We start from the raw sequence: 20,138 nt of genomic DNA, 5'->3' as shown, positions 1-20,138 counted from the left end.
GACAAAGAAAGGGTAGGCCTGGAGGTACCCCCCCAGTCTCTATTTACCACTTCATTACTTTGTACCAGAGGATCATCGGGGGCTTCTGAAGGACTCCGAGTCCGCTGCTGGTCCATGCTTTTTACCAGGGCACACATCTAAAAATACCCGAATACTGAAAATCAGAGCAGAAAGGTCTGTTGTTCACAGGACTTTTCAGAATGCGAAACAGCAAGTGGCTCTCACTCCCTTTGTCCCTGAATTGAGGAAACAATAAATGTTGTTGTCCTCTGACTAAATATCGCAAAGTATTTGTCATGTGCTATTCCCTGTTATTATTTGGGAATAATCACAGTCTTCCTCTTTGTGAGAGGATAGAAAAACTTAAACACTCACATTTAACTTTTAAATTTAGCTTTAGACTAGTCCCCTAGAAATAACGTTAAAATAAAGATACAGTAAACAATTTTCAGACAAAAAGTACCACCTATCCATTTTGTACTGTTATTTTATGTTAAATATATTTTAGCATTTTTATATGTTCCAAAAAAAGATAAATATATAAAATGTTACATTTTTTATATGCCTTTTTATTCAGTTTTCAACATTGCAAACTATAGCACAGAAGGATATAGAATGAGGTATTAATATTATTGTTTTTTATTTATTAGTTATTTCTTTGGCATCACTTCTCATATGACCCCTTAAGGTGCTGGGAGTGAATGCAACATGCATTTACTTAAGGCTAACTTATTTCTGATTGGGACTTTGGTTTTCGGGCATGGTCTTGGATGGATTTATTCCCTCCTTGAGCAACAGACATCACGGATCTGAAATATCAGTTCACAACCCGCCAAAATGACCTTTCATGGCTCAAGGGCCACATTATCTTCCACATTGTTCAATATATATTTGGTTGCAAAGAGAATCACAATGGAGAAGGTGCTTCATATCACCAGTAAGCTGATGGCACTTATATCAAACAACCTTCATGTGCTCATCACCCAAAAACCACATTTCTGATAATAGCACAAAAATGTGAATACATTAATTAATTAATTAATTAAGGAGCTATCAATAAATGGCTTCACTCCACCTCAATCTCCACACATAAAATGACTGGGTTTGATTTGGACCCTGCCCCGAACCCCAGTTTTACAATAAAATCCAGTATAAGCCAGTAACATCAGCAGGCAGCATCCTCTATGGCCTCAGGAAAGTGCTCTTTACTATACTCTACTGCTAGGCCCACAGCAGGACAAGAGAACATGATTACATCTCTGAGCCCTGCAAGACCTTCACTGGCTAGTCCTGGAACCCAGCATTACAGAGAAGTCCAATTACATTATTTCAGAAGTTGGCCTATTGGCCTTTTTGTACAAAGGTAAATCTATAAAAATGTAACAAAATAATTTGAGGACAACAAAATGAGATATTCTGGAAGGGGGTTTGAGGGACAAAATCCCTAAAGTGTGGCATAATCGTTGGGAGACAGAGAATAGATTCTTTGATGTTTTGGGTAGAAGTGACTCAATGTTTCATGACTAAGTTGGAAGATAGGACATTCTGACTCCTCAAAGAGTCTAGAAGGATAATTTTTCTGCACCCCATTACAATGGAATCTGACTGAGAACCCCAATCTCCCACAGTTTGTGGAATCATACAAGTTCTGAGCCCTCACAAATGTGTTGCCCCTTTTTAACCAGAGCAATATTTTGCCCCAGAGGGACTTTGAGGAATATTTTGTTAGTCTTTGTACCTGGGTGATGAGGAACCACTTGGGAAGATATAGAAAGAAATGCAGAATGCTCTAACCTCAGCCGGTGGGTTTGAGCAGGGTGCCCTTTTTCTCTACAGGCAGAGACCAGCCAAGTCCTGTTTTTGATTTTGCCTCCTGGAGCAGTCCCCTGTGAGAGGCAGCATCATTTTTAACTAGCACAGTGTGCCTCAAGGAAGGAGTGACATTTATTGGACACAGAAGTGTATTACATTCTCTGTATGCGAGCTCTACACATTTGTGGTGGCTGTACTAGGGTCTTGAAATCTATCTTTTTTATTGTACTGTTTAGCTCCTTGATTTCCTCTGCAAGCGTGGCAACTTTCCCCTTCTGTGTCATGACTATAGCTATGGGATGTCTGTTGCATTTGGCAGTATGATCAGACAATGGACAAGGCCATTTGACATGGCTACTGCTGCAGACTGAATTGCTGGTAATTGTTGGCACTAAGAGCCACCATTTTTAAATTCTTCCTTCTATCATTTTAGCCTTGTATGTCTTCGTTCCCAGTTGAACTGAGTCAGCCTTGCTGTGAAATCTGCATAAACCTAACAGTTTGCAGTAATTTAACAACTCCCACTAGTCTATTAAGCAATTTTTATAAGGAAAGTTAGAATAAAGACACAAGTGCCTCTCTGGTCTCTGAACCTAGCCGGTGAAATGACAGCATGGATGATGGAGCATCTTGTTACTCAGAATTTTCAGCCAACTTAACTCTATGAAGAGTTTCTAATCACATCTCAACATTACAGTCTGCTTAGCCTGTCTCACTAACAAAAGCTATTTACCTGACCACACTATCCTCCATCCTATAGTTCCCATTTCTGAGAAGGTTTCAATCCCAGAAATAGAAGCTTTACATATGTTGAATCATCAACATGTATAAATAAACCAGCTCTTTGATACTCCTTCATCTGGGCAGCAGCTACAACATGCTCATAGGTTCCTCAGCTGTGATGGGCTTCTGCAGAAGCCTAAAACACTTCTTCATTTTTAGCTTCCTGGGAGAACCATGTTTATTTCTGCGATGTGATCCTTCACAGTCCTAATTGATCCTTCCTTTTCTCCCTTGTTTCTTGACCTCCCTTTCCCTTTTCACTATTGGTGGCCGAGGGTGGCTGTCTGATAGAGATCTTTATCTTAGAAAATGTCAGCCTCTTAGTAGGTGATCCTCTGCAGATATTTGCCTGATGGTTTTTAGGGCTTGTATGGTTTTCTTGGTCACAGCTGTGCCCTGATGCTTCATCTCTCAGATGTTTCTCCATCTATTTTCTGAATGTGTGGCCTAGATGTACGTACTCATCTTGATAAGGGGCCAAAATTACTGTACCCTTCTTGATTTTTTTAACCTAAGCATACATATCAATCAATCTCACATACTCTTCTTCCTCTTCAGCTTCATCACATTCAGCCACAGTTGTTGACATGGGATATGAAGACAGATTGTTAGTGAGATTGTCTACACCTAGCTGATAGCCCAATTCAAACTGCTTTACTTTTAGCTCAATGTGAGATGGATAGGCATGGATCTCTAGAAGGTACGAGGAGCCTGAAACCAGTGATGAGTTGCAAGAGGTACTGTTATGACTGCAGAGTGAAAAGGCAATGCCCAAAGAGGACTGGAATTGTTTCTTTTGTAATCAGTGAGTCTCTGTTCTCTGCTGGTGTCAGAACTCAACGGGTATATGTATAACCACTTTTTAGTATCCTGTTGCTTTGGTACTCTTGGAACAGATTGAAATTCTTGTTACCTGTGGTTTACATTTGAGTGCTTAGCCATCCCTACCCAATAGGCTGTAGTCCTTGCTGAGTGAGGAGCCTATTTTTTTTAGTGCCAATCTATATGGCTCCACTTTGAATTATGTAGATAAAATGTGTGTAGTAATCCTCAAATTAACATGTCTCCATTTTGTTAAATATGTGTGTTGTACTGGTTCACAGGAAGAGTCCCTTATTATTGACTGTTCAGGGTGAATGAAATTCAGCCGTTGCTTAATACTGTAATACAGCGCCTTCCTCCTACACAACAATTCGATATGTATGGTAATTCAGAACCCTGTCCTAGATTTGATCAATCAATCAATGAATCAATCCATCAGTAGATATGTAGAGTGCTACTTGTCACCCGCGAGAGAATCCAGACGTTGGCAGGGTCGAGTTGATTAGCTGAATAGCTAGGTCTTCAGGCACTTCTGAAACTCTGGAAGATATAGGGAGGTCCATAGATGAAAAGGTGGCTCGTTCCATGTCTGCGCTACTAGCTAGGAGAAGAAGCGACCTCTGCATCTGCTAAGTAGGATGTGATGGGGGAGGGTTGAGGAAAGGGAAGCGGAGCATAGGTGTCTACTGGGCTGATGGAAGTTCAGGCAGTAGTTCAAGTAGGCGGGTACGCAGTTGTGTAGGGCCTTGTATCAATCAATCAATCAATCAAGGCATTTATATTGCGCACTACTCACCCGGAAGGGTCTCAAGGCGCTAGGGGAGGGGGGTCTGCTACTGCTCGAACAGCCAGGTCTTGAGCTGTTTCCTGAAGGCGAGGTGGTCCTGAGTCAGCCGAAGGTGGATGGGCAGAGAGTTCCATGTCTTAGCCGCCAGGTAGGAGAAGGATCTTCCTCCGGAGGTGGCTCTCTGGATGCGAGGGACGGCGGCGAGGGCGAGGCGCGCGGATCGTAGCTGGCGAGTGGGCGCGTAGAAGGCGAGGCGGTTGTTGAGGTATCTTGGGCCCCGGTCGTGGAGAGATTTGTGTGCGTGGGTGAGGAGTCTGAACGTGATCCTCTTGTTGATAGGGAGCCAGTGGAGGTCTCTCAGGTGGCTCGACATGTGGCTGCGTCGGGGGACGTCTAGGATGAGTCGGGCGGAGGCGTTCTGGATGCGCTGAAGTCTGTTCTGAAGCTTGGCTGTTGTTCCGGCGTAGAGGGTGTTTCCGTAGTCTAGTCTGCTGGTGACGAGGGCCTGGGTGACCGTCTTCCTGGTCTCGGTCGGGATCCATCGGAAGATCTTGCGGAGCATGCGGAGGGTGTGGAAGCAGGATGAGGAGACGGCGTTGACTTGTCTGGTCATCGATAGGGAAGAGTCCAGGATGAAGCCCAGGTTGCGTGCGTGGTCCGTTGGCTTTGGTGCGGTGCCTAGGGCTGGGGGCCACCAGGAGTCGTCCCATGCGGAGGGTGATGGTCCAAGGATGAGGACGTCTGTCTTGTCCGTGTTCAGTTTCAGGCGGCTCAAGTTCATCCACTCGGCGACGTCTTTCATCCCTTCGTGCAGGTTAGTCCTGGCGTTGTCAGAGTCTCTGGTGAGTGAGAGGATCAGCTGGGTGTCATCGGCGTAGGAGATGATGTTGAGGTTGTGTTGGCGTGCGATGGCCGCGAGAGGTTTCATGTAGACGTTGAAGAGGGTGGGGCTGAGTGACGATCCTTGCGGGACGCCGCAGATGACTTCGGTGGCCTCAGATCGGAACGGAGGGAGGCGTACTCTCTGTGTTCTGCCGGCGAGGTACGAGGTGATCCATTCCAGGGCCTTCCCTTGGATAACTGTGTTGTTGAGGCGTTGGACTAGGGTGCGGTGGCAGACAGTGTCAAATGCTGCGGAGAGGTCCAGGAGGATGAGGGCCGTAGTTTCCCCGTTGTCGAGTAGAGCCCGGATGTCGTCGGTGGCTGCGATGAGGGCGGTCTCAGTGCTGTGGTTGGCTCTGAAGCCGGATTGCGATGGGTCGAGGGATCCGTATGTCTCGAGGAAGGTGGACAGTTGCTTGTTGACGATCTTCTCAGCGACTTTGGCAGGGAAAGGAAGGAGCGAGATTGGGCGGAAATTCGTGAGGTCGGTTGCGTCCGCTGTTGGTTTCTTCAGCAGTGCGCTGAGCTCGGCGTGCTTCCAGCTCTCCAGTGGCTGTGTCGAAGGAGATGTTGATGATGTCTCTGAGGTGGGGTGCGATGGTGGAGGCTGCTTTGTTGAAGACCTGGTGGGGGCACGGGTCCGTTGGAGAGCCGGAGTGGATGGTGTTCATCATGCGGGCAGTGTCCTCGGGAGTCACCTTGGTCCAAGTCTGGAGAGTGACGGTGGTGTGCGGAGGTTCTACCGATGGGTGCGGGGGCGGAGTCCCGAAACTCTCGTGGATATCGGCAATCTTGCGGTGGAAGTACGAGGCGAGGGAGTCGCAGAGGTCCTGTGAAGGGGCGATGTCGTTCCTTCCAGTGCTGGGGTTGGAGAACTCCTTGACGATGCTGAAGAGCTCCTTGCTGTCATGGGCGTTGTTGTCCAGTCGTTCCTTCAGGGATTTCTTCTTGGTGATGCGGATGAGCTGGTGATGTCTGCGAGTTGCGATTTTGAGGGCGGTCATGTTGATGGCGGTCTTGTCGCGGAGCCAGGCCTTCTCGAGTGTGCGGCAGGCCTTCTTGGAGACCCTGAGGTCGTCGGTGAACCAGGGGGCCTTCTTGCTTCTGGGCTTGGTGGGTGGGTTCTTCAGTGGGGCGAGGTCGTCGGCACAGGTGGTCAGCCACTGCAAGAAGTTGCGGGCTGCTGTGTTGGGGTCCGTTGTGCTGACAGGTGGGTTCTGGCTGAGGGAGGAGGTAAGCTGGTCGGCCGTGATCTTGCTCCAGTTTCTGTGGGGGACCTGCTTCGGGTGGTGGTGGGTCGTGTTCTTCCTGAAGCTGAAGTGGACACAGCTGTGGTCGGTCCAGTGAAGTCCGGTGGAGTGGCTGAAGGAGATGTGTGTGCTGGACGAGAAGATCGGGTCGAGCGTGTGGCCGGCGTAGTGCGTGGGGGTGTTGACCAGTTGCTTCAGTCCGAGGTTAGCGAGGTTGTCCAGCAGGGCGGTGGTGTTGCGGTCGTTGTTGTTCTCCAGGTGGAAGTTGAGGTCCCCGAGGAGGATGGAGTCAGTGGAGGGGAGGGCGTGTGGGCTGATGAAGTCCGTGATGTCATCGCAGAACTGTGTGCGCGGTCCCGGTGGTCTGTAGATGAGGGTGCCTCTGAGGGTGGTCTTTGGGTCGGTGTGGATCTGGAAGTGCAGGTACTCGGCGGCGTTGAATGCGTCGATGGAGTCAGTCGAGATGCGAATGGTGTCTTTGTGTACGATGGCGATCCCTCCTCCGGTCTGGTTGACGCGATCCCTCCTGATGATCTTGTAGCCGTCCGGGATGGCTATGGCGATGTCGGGGGCTGAGGAGGCGTTCATCCAGGTTTCCGTTAGGAAGGCGACGTCAGGAGCAGCGGTGTCGATGAGGTTCCAGAGTTCCACGGCGTGTCGGTGGACGGAGCGGGTGTTGATCAGGATGCACTTGAGGTGGTTGCTGATGTCCGTTCTGAAGGGCGCGGTGCGGGTTCGTAGGCAGGAGAAGTTGCAGGCTCGGCAGACGAAGGGTCCATGGGTGCGTCGCGGTGATGCTTGATAGCATCCGGGGGTTCGGCCGGCGTGGAGTGCGATGAGTGTTGAGGCAGCGTAGGTTCTGCGGGGGGGGGGGTGGCGGACGCGGGGGCCAGGGGGTCTGACGCTGGGCGCGGGCCAGGCGCGGACGGGCGCAGACGGGCTTACCTTTGGCGCACCTTCGGCGCTCAGTCGGCGCGCCCGCTGCGTGCGTCCGCTGCGCGGTCGCTGAGGGGGCGTCATAAGTAAGGAGCCGGGAGGGAGGGTCAGCCGGGAGGCGGGGGGACCAATGGGCTGCAGGGGGAGGCGGGCCTGGGGTCAGCGTCGGCGGGAAGGAGGAGCGGACCAGGGGCAGCGGCGGAAAATGGCGCGAAAAGGAGGTGGTGGCGGCGGCGGCACTTACCAGGAGCGAGGGCAGCGGAGGTGAAGCGGAAGGTGAGGGCAGCGAGCGTTAGGCGTCAGGAGGTAGGCAGCAGGCTGCGAGCGTAAGGCGTCAGGAGGTAGGCAGCAGGCAGCGAGCGTAAGGCGTCAGGAGGTGGGCAGCAGGCAGCGAGCGTTAGGCGTCAGGAGGCAGGCAGGAGGCGGTAGGCAGCGGCGGCAACAGGAGGCATCCAGGAGCGGCAGGCAGCAGGGGTGAGGAGCGACCGGCTGTGGGGGCACACGGGGTCAAGAGCTTGAACTGGCATCTTTTCTGTACAGGGAGCCAGTGGAGTTCCGTGAGGTGGGAGGTGATGTGGGTATGTCTAAGGAGATCCAGGAAGAGCCTGGCTGTGACATTCTGTATGGTCTGTAGTCATCAGAGGAAGTGAGCTGCGATCCCTGCATAGAAACAGTTTCTGTATTATAATCAGCTGGAGATGAGAGCCTGGGTGATAGGGCGTCTTGAGCTTTGGGGTAGCCATTTGAATATCTTACAAAGCATGCAGAGGATGAAGAAGTAGGAGGAGGAGACAGAGTTGATCTGAGTTGTCATGGTTGGCTTGCTGTCCAGAATGATGCCTAGGTTCCTAGCGTGGTCAGTGGGAGTAGGAATAGGTCTGAATTCGGAGGGCCACCAGGATGCGTCCCAAGGGAAGCTTTTGTTTCTGAAAATCAGTACCTCTGTCTTGTCTATGTTTAGCTTTAGGCAGTTGTCCTTCATCCAGTTGGCGACGTTTGCCATGCAGTTTTGGAAGCTGGCCTTGGTGTTGGTGGTGTTCGGAGAGATAGAGGATGAGCGGTGTTTCGTCAGCATAGGATATGATGTTCATTCTGTGGGTTTAGGCAATGCTGTCCACAGGTGTCGTACAAGTGTTGGAGAGGGTTGGGCTGAGCGAGAATCCTTGGGGTACTCCACAGTTTATTTACTTGGATTCAGAGGTGAAGGGGGGAAGGCTGACTTTTTACATTCTTCCAGTGAGGAAGGAGGTGATCCAACTAAGAGCGGCTCCTTGGATGCTCTGTTGTGCAGCCTTGTGATGGGTTTGTGGTGGGAGAGCATATCGAAGGCTGCCGAGAGGTCTAGGAGGATCAGAGCCGCAGTCTCTCCTCAGTCGTGTAGGTCTCAGATGTCGTTGGTAGCCACTGTGAATATTATCTCTGTGCTGTGGTTGCTGCGGAATCTAGATTGGGAGGAGGTGAGAAGGAGGTTCCATTCCAGATGTGAGGAGAGTTGCTGGTTGATGGTATTTTCTTGTAATTTTGGCTGGGAACAGGAGCAAGGAGATTGATCAGTAGTTGTTGAGTTCACTTGGGTTTGTCGATGGTTTCTTTAGTAGGGCATTGAGTTCTGCGTATTTCCAGGCCTCGGAGAAGGTGGCCATGCCGATTGAGGTATTGAACCAAGATAATGAGTACATGGCTGATTCTGGTTTTACCTGGGTTGAAGATGTGGTGAGGGCATGAGTTGGTTTGCACCCGTAAGTGGACCGAGTTCATGATGGAGGTGGTGTCCTGTGGGGCGAGCTGGCTCCATTCATTTATTTGGATGTCTGTGGTGGTAGTGGGGTAGTTGTGTTGCTTGAAGAAGTCAGTGGCCTTGGGCTGGGGTTTGAAGTTTCTGTAGATGTTGGCAATCTTGTTGTGGAAGAAGTTTGCAAGGTTGTTGCAGAATTCCTGTGAGGGGGGAACGTTTGTTGCAGTTGAGGTGCTGGATAATTCTTCGACGATGTTGAAGAGCTATTTGCTGCTATTGGAGCTTGAGTTGATGCATGAGGCCTTTTACTTCAATACTCTCAACTGTCTTTGGTAGAAATTGAGGACTGTCTTGAAGGTGGTCTTGTTGGTCATGTCCTTGCTGGTGCGCCATCTCCTTTCCAGCTGTTTACAGTGTTGTTTAGAGGTCCTGAGTTCTTCAGTGTACCAGCTAGCCTGCTTGGTGCGCCTTCCTTGAGAGTTATTGCCAATAGGAGTGGTGCTGTCGGAGTGCTGGTGATCCGGTTGTTGAATTTTCTGACATTCTGGTCTAGGTTGTCTTTTGAGACTTCGCTTCAGCTGCGGTGGGGGGCATTGGGCGGACTGGTGGTGGAGGTCCGCGAGCTGGTGATGTTGAAGTGGACGATGGAGTGGTCGGTCCAGGTGAGTTCCATGGTGTAGCTGTACCTCATATGGTCACTTGAGATGAAGATGGGGTCTCGCATGAGGCCTGTGGTGTACATGGGGCCAGGGACGAGTTGGGTGAGTTCGATGTTGTTCATGCTGTCAAGGAGGTTGGAAGTGTTAATGTCATTGTGGTTGTCAAGATGGCAGTTGAGGTCACCAAGGAAAATGTAGTTGTTGGAGTCTATGCCAAGGGGGGTGATGAAGTCAGAGATGAAGTTCCAGAACGCTGGACGTGGTCCTGGAGGATGGTAGGTGAGGTTGCCCCTGATGGTGGTTTTGCGTTTGGAGCTGAAAGTGGAGTGATGTCGTCATTTGTGGTGGTGAATTGGATGAATTCCTTGTGTATGATGGCAATCCTTTCACCAGACTTGCTGATTTGGTTGTGGTGGGTGAGCGATGTGGGGAGCCAGGTCTCAGTGAGGAAGAGGATGTTGGGTGTGAGGGTGGAGATGAGGTCCCAAATCTCGGTGGTGTGTTTGCATAGTGAGCATGTGTTGAGAAAGGGGCATGTGAGTTGGTGTTTTTGTTCAGGTGGGGTTTGTGGTGTGTTCAGGGTGGGGCTAGTTAGTGGGCTGGTGTGTGTGCTGTGGCAGGTGAAGTGGTAGTGGGAGCAGGTGAAAGGTTCTAGCATGGAGCATGGGTAAGCATAGTGGCAGTGTTTGTGTTGGTGTCCGGGCTCGAGGGTGTAGAGCTCGGTGTTGGTATATCTTTGGGGGCAGACGGGCTAAGGGTCACAGTGCTGGGCACGGTTCAGCCAAGGACGTGTACAGACGGACTCGTCTTTGGTGTGCCAGCAGCACGCTCACTGCACGTCGTTGCGCTGTGGCCTGCATTAAGTAGGTCCTGGGGTAGGTGGGGCTTCTGTTGGCAGGAAGAACAGTGAGCGAGAAAATCTAGGAAACAGCGGTGTCACTGGATCAGGCAGGAACAAGCAGGAACTGGAGGCCACAGGCAAGTGGAAGGCTAGGTGTCCAGGTGTCAGTTGAAATGTAGTACAACACACCAGATTACACTGGAATGTCAAACTTGGGCTTCTTCTTCATGCCATATTGATTCCAAAAAAAGGCATGAACAATTATAAACAATGGTTACCACATTCCTCGCACCACATTCCTCGCCCCTTAGCTCCGATTTTGTGTCCCAGACTTATGCTTCTAGCACTTGAAAATTCTTCTGGATTCTCCTTCTGGACATTGTGACTTTTCTCTTCCCTGTTGTCAGTGGGAGTTTGATGCCAACCTTCAGTATTAATCTTCATCTCCAATCAAGAGCTACAAGATTGCCAAGGAGGGCTTTCCTCCTGTCTGGAACCCTCTTAAGGAGATGCTCGACACCTTTCATGAATACTACTCTGTGCAGGGTGGCACCACGGCTGATGGTCGGAGGTGCCCTTCCCTTAGACAATCCAGAGGAGAGCCAATATACCTACTCAAGGTCCAGTCCTTGACAGCTCTTTGGTAAAACTGGCGTTCTCTGGATTGCAGGGAAAAAACTCCAGTAATAGATTAGTTCATATGGAAAAATACCCACAGGTGTATATTAATGAGGATTTATATAGTGAGTGTTGCCTTCAGAAGAACTTCCTTTGGACTGAACAGATTCCTTGGCAGGATTAGTGATAGGGCCAGATGGTTTTATGGCCAGGTCAAACTGCTCTTAATTCACTTGCTAACAAAATGTGAGTAAGTGCAGGAACAAACACTTGCCTTTTGCCTTCCCAGCTAGGAGCGGTGGTCTAACTTAGGCCTTTGATCATACACAATCATTTGTTATAGCTACCCGGGGTGAGAAGAGGTTCAGAGACTGCTCCTCACTCCAGTTCATGTGGAACGGAGCTCTTCTCTCCATCAACGCACTTTCTCATCGGCAGCACATGGTCCTCCAGTCGCATGTGTATGGCAGACCTGCTCATGAAACTTTGTTTTCTTACATAGTTTTTTCAGACAGTGACCAAACGCAAGTTACACTCTCTTCTTTGAATATCCATCAGTCCTGAATGTGTCTCACATCTCTCATAGTAGAATTTATGAGATCTTTCTGTGTCACCCATATTGCAGTGGCACTAACAGTGTAAATAATATGAACCCTTCCCAGGGTCTGCTGAGATACATTATAAAACTAAATATGGTGTAAATAAAACGAAAACAGGCTGTTTAAGCAGTGTCATGAGAACATTTCACACACAGCTAACCACCTTCATATGTGATTTTAAAGATATTTCTGTAACCCTGAAAATTCCAGGCCTACACCCACAGTTGGTGTGAACCATCTGTGTTCAACATCATGTAGTAGCATGTCTACACGTTTGCAGGGTCTGCATCTACAGGTTCTGCCTTTCTCTATGGGATACCATGCACTATTAACATGTCAGCAAGCATTGTCTCAGTAGTAACCTGGAAAACATATTGATGCTTCTTATCCCACCCCCTCTCTACCTTGTCTTGCCAGCTTCGAGAAGGAAGGTTGCCAAGTATGTTGGTTTGCCTACAAAATTCCTCACTATTAAGAATTTCATGTCTGCTGTTTGGCCCTGTATGATGGAAATTGTTGGTTACAGATGATGCATGAATTCATTTCCTATTTTATTATAAAAATCATTAGAATATGTGCTATAATAAAAGAATATCATGTCAAGGGTGCAGATGTACCCTTTATGCCATAGAACTTTGGGTCCAGAGGAGCATTATCAGACATAATTGTGTCACACTTGTCTTGGTCCCGTGTGAGCCCATTTTCTTGCAATGTTTCTGCATCATCTTCAGACCTTTACGAGGCTTACTTACTGATGCTGCATTTATCAGACTGACACAGCTGACACTGCAGGACTGCCAAGATGTTCCTAATTGTGGAAAGGAACAAACAATCTGGCTATCAATTTTTGTACCGCTATTTAACACATTTTTTGTAGACATTTAGCTCATGTCTGAGTTGAATACATTTCAGATACACGACACATAAAATACATAAAAGTGCTTAGAGAAAATAAACTAGTGTGACAATACAATTCTGCAATCATAAATCATCTGCAACGTTGACGAACATAATTCAGAAAATTCAAAAGAAATTCAAAAACATTACACCAGCAGAATACTAGTATAAAGAACTGATACTAGCAATTGCAAAAGGCCCTATAACTAGGCACGATTGACAATTTTTGTGGACATGGGCTAAGTGTCTACAAAAAATGTGTTAAATATGGCAAAGAATGTGAGTCATACACTGAAAGCATAAGAACTAAACAGTCTTAGCTTTTATCCGCCTAAATAAATAGCGGTACAAAAATTGACAGCCAGGTTGTTTGTTCCTTTCCACAATCTGTATATATACGTCCATACCTGGCGTCGCTTGGACGATAACCCCCCTTGTCTCTTTAAGATTTTCCTAATGGCATAAATGACAAGTAAGAAAGCACTCCACTCAAATTGAAGGAGTTAAATAAGCCTGGAGCAGCGGGATAAACCAGAGATCAAGCCAGCTTGCAGTTGAAGCTGGGCGGCTTGACTCTCACAGTTGGTCCCGGTCAGTGCTTAATTTGTAACATATTAAGTGCCAGGGCTCTGACCAGGAGGGCACTGCAGCTTGCACCACCCATCACCCTTGTCATCGCTGCCAAAACAACTACTAACCATCTCTCTCGCATGTAAATGTAACAGTTTAGATTATTCTAGGTTCCCAGAGCTAAAGAAATGGCTGCGGATGTAGGTATTAGCAATTTTAATGTTGATTGTAGTCCTTAATTACCGTTGTTCTGCTCATCTCTGAATTAGATGAGCAGTGCCACCATGTGGTGGACTGTTCTAAGTATAGTGTTGACAATTAGGTGCCAGTGCCGAGCACCGCATACCAATTAAGTGCCGGTGCTGAGCACCGGAAAGCACCTGCTCAAATTATGCACTGGTCCCAGTCACCTTGTCTACATTTGGTCTCAGAAACGTCTACGGAGCTTTTTCTCCTGGGGTACCTCGATGCTCTTCACCAGGCTGGATTAGATGAGGATTCGCCGGCTCTGGTTTCCACCAACTCTCGGTCAATCTCTGGAAGTTGCACCTCCGGAGCTTTTCAGCGGGACAAACCTTGGCGGCAGGCCGGCTCTCGGTTGAGGGTCGCCGGCATGGCTGGCCAGGTCGAGTCGGTCCCCTTATGTAACATTTTTCCAAAGTTGCCCCAAAGTTCTTCAAACTTCTGGAACTTCTTCCTGATGCTCCTTTGAGCGTCCCAAAGTGTCCAAAACTTACTCCAAGGGTCTGGAAGCTACAATATGGTCCTTGAAAGTTTGGGGCTTTAATTCCCACAATCCACTTGGACAAAACCCTTACAAATCCACTGGCAGTACTCTAGGCTGGGGATTCTTGGTGGTGATGGTACAGGTGAGCTCTGTTAACCTGTAACTTGCAGGGAGCTAACTCATTTTGAAACAAGTTAAGTCCACAGGTCTGTAGTTCCAGATTGTAGAACAGGCACGGTCAGTCAGAGTGCAGGGCCTGGTTGGTGCAAATTAAACTTCTCAGCATGGACCCTTCTTCCTCTTGTTTAAAGCAGCAGATCCCAGAGGCACTACCCTTCTCAGATACTTATTCAGTGTTCTCTGGGGTCACATGGGAGGGCACTCCTGTCCAATGAGGTGCAGTACGAAACCCCAGAGTATGATCATTTTCTCCACAATTTAATAGGCAAGGCAAGAGTTGGCTAAACCAACCTCCAGGATGGCTCATCTCTATATTCTCCAACCCTCTGGCTTCTGCACATTCCTTCCTTAAACCTGTCATCTGGCTGGGTTGGAAGAGTAGGGGTGTAAATGAAACTGGTTTCTCCTGCCTGGCTCTTCCTTCAATTGAAGATTATTGTTTATGACCCCTCCCCCTTGCTCTGCCATTCCTATGTAGCAGAACCCTCTCCTCCCAGAATGGCTCCTTAAACCCAGGGGCTACTTATGACCTCATCAATGCAGCCTGGCCAATCCACTTAACTCTGACCAAGCAGGACAGCTCAATGGAAAGGTGCATTTTGGCTTACAGACAAGAAAGTCTTATAACTTCTTGTCTGTACATTTTAGGATAAATTCAACAATAGTATATTGTTGGATTTAGCAATACCATTCTACTAAGTCCTTGAATGATATTTTCTGATTCTCCTGCTTAGAATTATTAATGAATAACTTTCTGCCGTGTTAACCTATGTAGCTGGGGATTTGCAATGGGAAACATAACTTGGGCAACTTTTCCAACACTAGGGCTTATAAAACATCTTTTATAAGGACCCTGCTTATATCTAGAGGACCCTCCCCGCCCCTGGAATACTTAGGTGAGATTGTAGGGGTTCTGAATATGCTAACATTGCAGATCGATTTTGGGAAGCACTTTACTACAAGGGGGAAGTGAAATGTGCAATTTCACTAAACCCAAGGCAGATAAACCTTTTTTTATAAGGGCTGTCCTTATAAATACCTGACCGCCGCCCACGGTGGTGGGAGGGTGGGGGGTCAGGTATAGGACGGCCCTTAGAAAAAAGGTTTATATGCCTTGGGTTTAGTGAAAATTGCACATTTCACTGGGACACCCAGAGGAGACCCTGAGGGTGCTGAATATGGCAAAATATTGTACTTTGTTATTCTTTAAGTGCCCCAAACACCAAAGTCGAGTCTGGGCACAATTTAGCTTTCAAAAGCAGTCCTGCAACACAGGACTGCTTTTACACTGACCTCAGTCCTCAGCAGTGCACACATGCAAGTGCAGAAAGGGCTGCTGGCCTTTAAACTGCCATGCCCTATTATTTACTAGGGACTAAAAAGGTAGTTTTTATCCCCATGACCTATTATGTACTAGTGCCTTATAGGGGAGGTTTTGGCAATCATAGGGGTACCCTAACCCATAGTGTACCCTAGTGTATGTAGGTGTTTTAACTATATTCTGTGTGTGTTCAGCATAGCATTGGCCCTGGGCCTGATTAGGCAGAGCCCAGAGACAGTCAGAGTCAGTTACCACTAGTACCAGTCAGCAAAAAATCTGGGCTTGCCCAGAGCACAAGACAACTTTGCAACATAGCCTCCCCCAAACGAAAGGTGTTGGGTTACTAACCTCCACCCTGGTAGTCCTCACCTGCTAAGTGGAAAAACCTGGAAAGTCCATCAGCATTTGCAAGGGCAACCCCAGGTCTGTGTTCCACTGTAATCTCCATTCCCTGTAGTGAAAGGGACCACCTTAACTGATTGGGATTCTCCCCTCTCATCTGCGTGAGCCATCTGAGAGGCCTGTGGTCAGTTTAGATCATGAAAGTGAGTCCCAAACCAATAGGGCCTCAGCTTTTTCAGGGACCAAACCACAGCAAAAGCCTCTCTCTCAATGGTACTCCACCTCTGCTCTCTGGGAAGAAGTCGCAGAAGAGAGGATGTGGCCTAATGTCTAAAGCGGTCAACCTTGAAGCTGGGGAACCAGGTCTGTGTCTCAGCAGGGACACTCAATCTGTCAGGCCTCCTCCTGACATCCCCAACTCTGTAGCAGTAAATATACACAGAGCAGTAGAGCGGTCAAGTAAGGGAAAAGGGTAATGGGAAAGGAACAGCAGGGAATTTCAACCTGTAGAAAATAAAATAATAATCAGTAGAATACAAGATAAAAGACTACTCTCTTTATGTCTCACTAAGAGCCTGTAAGTACCTTGAAAACAAAGTAACGTTCTCTCAATTGACTGCAATTCTGAGACAAGACCATCTGTGTTTCTCCCTGCATGCACCTAATGAGACAAAAAACAGATAGAATCAACTCCCTTCTACTTTTCTCAATTATACACCTGAATTGTGAGGGTATGTCTAAAAGTAAACACCATACGTACTACCAGAAAAGAAAGTAGATAGCTATGAGATATGGCCAATACTGGATGCACTAATTCTTACTTGAGAAGTCATGCTCCTTTGTAGATTTCCCCATGTTTTAACTTAAATAGCGCAGATACTGGTCTTTTCTCTGATATTGAACCCAGTTTCAGAAATAGAGCAAGAGATCAAAAGTGGCGAGAACATCAACGTAAAAAGAAAACAGTTCCTCTGTTGATCAGAAATCCAAGAATTGTTTTAACACCTCTTCACACTCACCATGAACGCTAATCCATTTTGGAATAAATGAAAAGTAGTATGGTTCACTAGAATTTAACAAAGGTCCAAGGAAAACAAAACCTTCCCAAATATAAATAAATTGCCGCTGGCCAACAGAGGACTCCCTACCTGGAAGCTTAGTGCTCCGTTGCTTCCGTGAAAGAAAGGATCCACTCCAACAGCGGAATGCGAGCTTGTTTCACCGCTAAAGAAAACAAAGGTCATGTACCCGTCTCTGAACCCCTGGAGATGCCGGTACACCACGAGTCTAAGACTCCATGTCTTACTGCATTTAAATTACAGGGCTCAGCCGCCAAGAAGCACGCCAGGAATGTCGAAGGTGATCCTAAGCCTTAAACGGAGCACCGATATCCACAGGAAAATACACGGAGATCAGGATGTGAATTCGTTCCAGGACGTGAAGATCTGCGAAGACCTAATCCGCCGATACGGGTCCACAAGCAAAACCAGAATAGAGAATTACGCACGCTGACTGGCGTGCGAGGACGTCATTTATCCCATGAGACTAGGGACAGCTGGCATCATGGGATTTGTAGTTTCCATCTATGAATTGATACAAGGAATGTGCCTCTGCCTGCAAATTCTGACACAACATCCCGTGATTCTGGGCAAATCACTTAATCTCCCCGTGCCTACCAAAAATGAATGTGTCCATCTGTAACATAACTGGTGCTCATGTAAAGCACTCTGATACCTTTGGGTCAAGTTCACGCTATATAAAACTATTTTTTTAAAGTGGCCTGCTAATAAAGGCAATTGACTGATCAAGGCCTTCTTCATTTAACTGTGAAAACACTGCCCCAGTTCCTTGTTCTGAAGCATCTGTCTGAACCACAAATTCCTTTGTGTAGTCAGGGGCCAGCAGCCAGCAGCCAGTCAGAGTGTCCAAAGCCTTCTGACACTCTGGGGCCCAATCCACCTTTTTGGGCCTCTTCTTAAAAGTCAGTTCTGTTGGGGCCCCACAGTGGTCCCATAATTTTGAATAAATCTTCTATAATACCTAATCAGTCCAAGGAATGCCCTGTCCTGAGTCTGGGTAACCGGAGCAGTCCATTCAAATATAATTTGAATATTGGCCTGGAGAGGCTGTACATGGCCTCCACCTATCAGGTGGCCCAGGTACACCACAGAACTTTGTCCTATTTGGCACTTACTTCCCTTAATAGTCAGGCCTGTCTGCTGCATGGCCTGAAGCACTTCCCTCAGGTGGCTTAAGTGATCCCCCAGGGAGAACTGTATACAGCTATTTAATCCAGATAAGCTGCACTGAACTGTTTTAACCCAGACAAGCCCTGATCACCAACCTCTGGAAGGTGGCAGGTGCATTCCTTAACCAAAAGGTCATTACCTTGAACTGATATTGTCCCTCTGGTGTGGAGAATGCTGACCTCTCCTTAACTCCATCAGTGATGGCAATCTGCCAGTAACCTGAAGTCAAGTCAAACGTACTCAGGTAGTTAGCAGCCCCTAACCTGTCAATGGCTCATCAGCGATGGAAATAGGGTGAGCATCAGTCTTTGTGACTGCATTCAGTCCTCTGTAGTCCACACAGAACCGTAAAACTGTTTTAGTCCCCCCCCCCCGGTATTAGGTTTGAGCTCCAGCACAACTGGACTGGCCCATTGACTTTCAGACGGTTCATTAACCCCCACTCCAGCATCTTTGCCACCTCAGCCTTAATGCTGGCTCTGACATGGTCAAACAACCTGTACAGTTTGTTTTTGATAGGTAGGCTGTCACCAGTGTCAATGTGGTGCACATACCACTCAGTGCTGCCTGGAGTCAAAGAGAACAGGCCAGAAAACTCCCCAGCACCTGCTTGCAGTCTCTGTGCTGCTTGTCTGTCAAGTTGGGAGAGAGTACTCCCTCCACTGGCCAATCTTGCACATTATTGGAGAGGAGGTCAGGCACTGGCTCAGTTTCCTCCTGCACTCCCTCATCAGTGACCAGTAACATGGTCATCTCTGCCATGAGGGTTTCAGGGTGTGCTAAGGTCAACCAGATAGGTAACCTCACACTTCTTTTCTAAGACTGGATAGGGCCCACTCTATTTGTCATGGTGGGCCCTGGAAGCCCCAGGCTCCTTCACCCACACCAACTGCCCAGTAGTATATTCAGGCATAGCAGACTTCTGATCATACCAGTGCTTCAGGAGCTCCTGGCTGGCCTCCAGTTTTTTGCTTGCCTTATACATGTACTCTGCCATTCTTCATCTCAGACCTAACACTTTGCCCTGTTCTGCTTCTTACAAGCTTCTGCAAAGACTCTCTGAGCAGGCACAAGGGCCCCCTCACAGGGTGTCCAAACAACAACTCAAAAGGACTGAACTCAACCCCTGTGGAACCTCCCTGTGTGCAAACAGTAGGCATGGGAGGAGAACATCCTATCTCCTCCTGAGTTTCTCAGACAACCCATTGATCATGCCCTTCAAGGTCTCGTTGAACCTCTCTACCAGACCATTTGTCTGGGGGTGATAGGAGGTGATGAACTTGTAGTTAACACCACACTCATCCTACCTGGCAGTCAGATAGTGGAACAGAAAGTTTGTGCCCCTATCTGATACTACCTCTTTCGATAAACCCACTCTGGTGAACACACAAAGTAGTGCTCTAGACACTGCAGGAGCATCTATGGTTTTAGGAGGTGTTGCTTTAGGGTACCCAGTGGCATGTCCAGTACCGCCAATATGTACCTATTCACTGATGCAGTAGGTGGGCTAGGGGACCAACAATGTCCATCCCCACCCTTTCAAAAGGAACCCCAACCACTGCTAGTGGTATTAGGGTTTGCCTGTGTCTTGCCCCTTGCCTTGCTACTTGCCTGATACCTGAAAAGGAGCTACAAAACTCATTTATCTTTTCAAACATATGGGGCCAGTAGAAATGGTTGACCAACCAGTCCCAAGTCTTTGTCCCAAATGTCCTGCCAAGGGGATATCATGACCGAAGGTCAGAATGAACTCTCTGTAACTCTGGGGCACCACCAATCTCCTGGTGCCCCCCTCCTTGAGGTTTCTGACCTCAGTATAAAGCAGTCCATCTTCCCAGAAGATTCTGTGAAACCCACTGTCATCTCCCTCCTCTTGCTTAGAAGCAATCGGCTTCAAGCTCTCAAGGGTGGGACAGTCTCTCTGTCCCTTACTAAACTCTTCTAGGGTCCTCCTGCTCCTGTCAGTTATGCCAAATCTGACAGCACTGACAGAGATGGAGTCCCTCCCTCAGAGTCCAGATCCTCCCCATCAGGGTTAGATTCCTCCTGCATCTTGGAGTTCCCTGGGCTGGCTCACCAGGCCCAGTAACCGTGTCCTTGAATGCCTGGCCCTTTGTTCCAGGTTCCA

At 48.1% G+C, this 20,138-nt stretch overlaps 1 protein-coding gene across 1 annotated transcript in view; it reads left to right on the top strand.

The window, feature by feature from the left end:
• The window catches only part of LOC146830523 (acidic mammalian chitinase-like), a 277,219-nt gene that overhangs the window by 127,144 nt on the left and 129,937 nt on the right, over positions 1-20,138 (top strand). The gene's annotated exons all lie outside the window — the stretch shown is intronic.

The sequence above is a fragment of the Triturus cristatus genome, chromosome 5_1 (genome assembly GCF_964204655.1).
Source record: "Triturus cristatus chromosome 5_1, aTriCri1.1, whole genome shotgun sequence".
Taxonomy (NCBI): Eukaryota; Metazoa; Chordata; class Amphibia; order Caudata; family Salamandridae; genus Triturus; species Triturus cristatus.
Note: the sequence above shows the minus strand (reverse complement) of the source record. Positions and strands in the feature narration are given on the sequence as shown.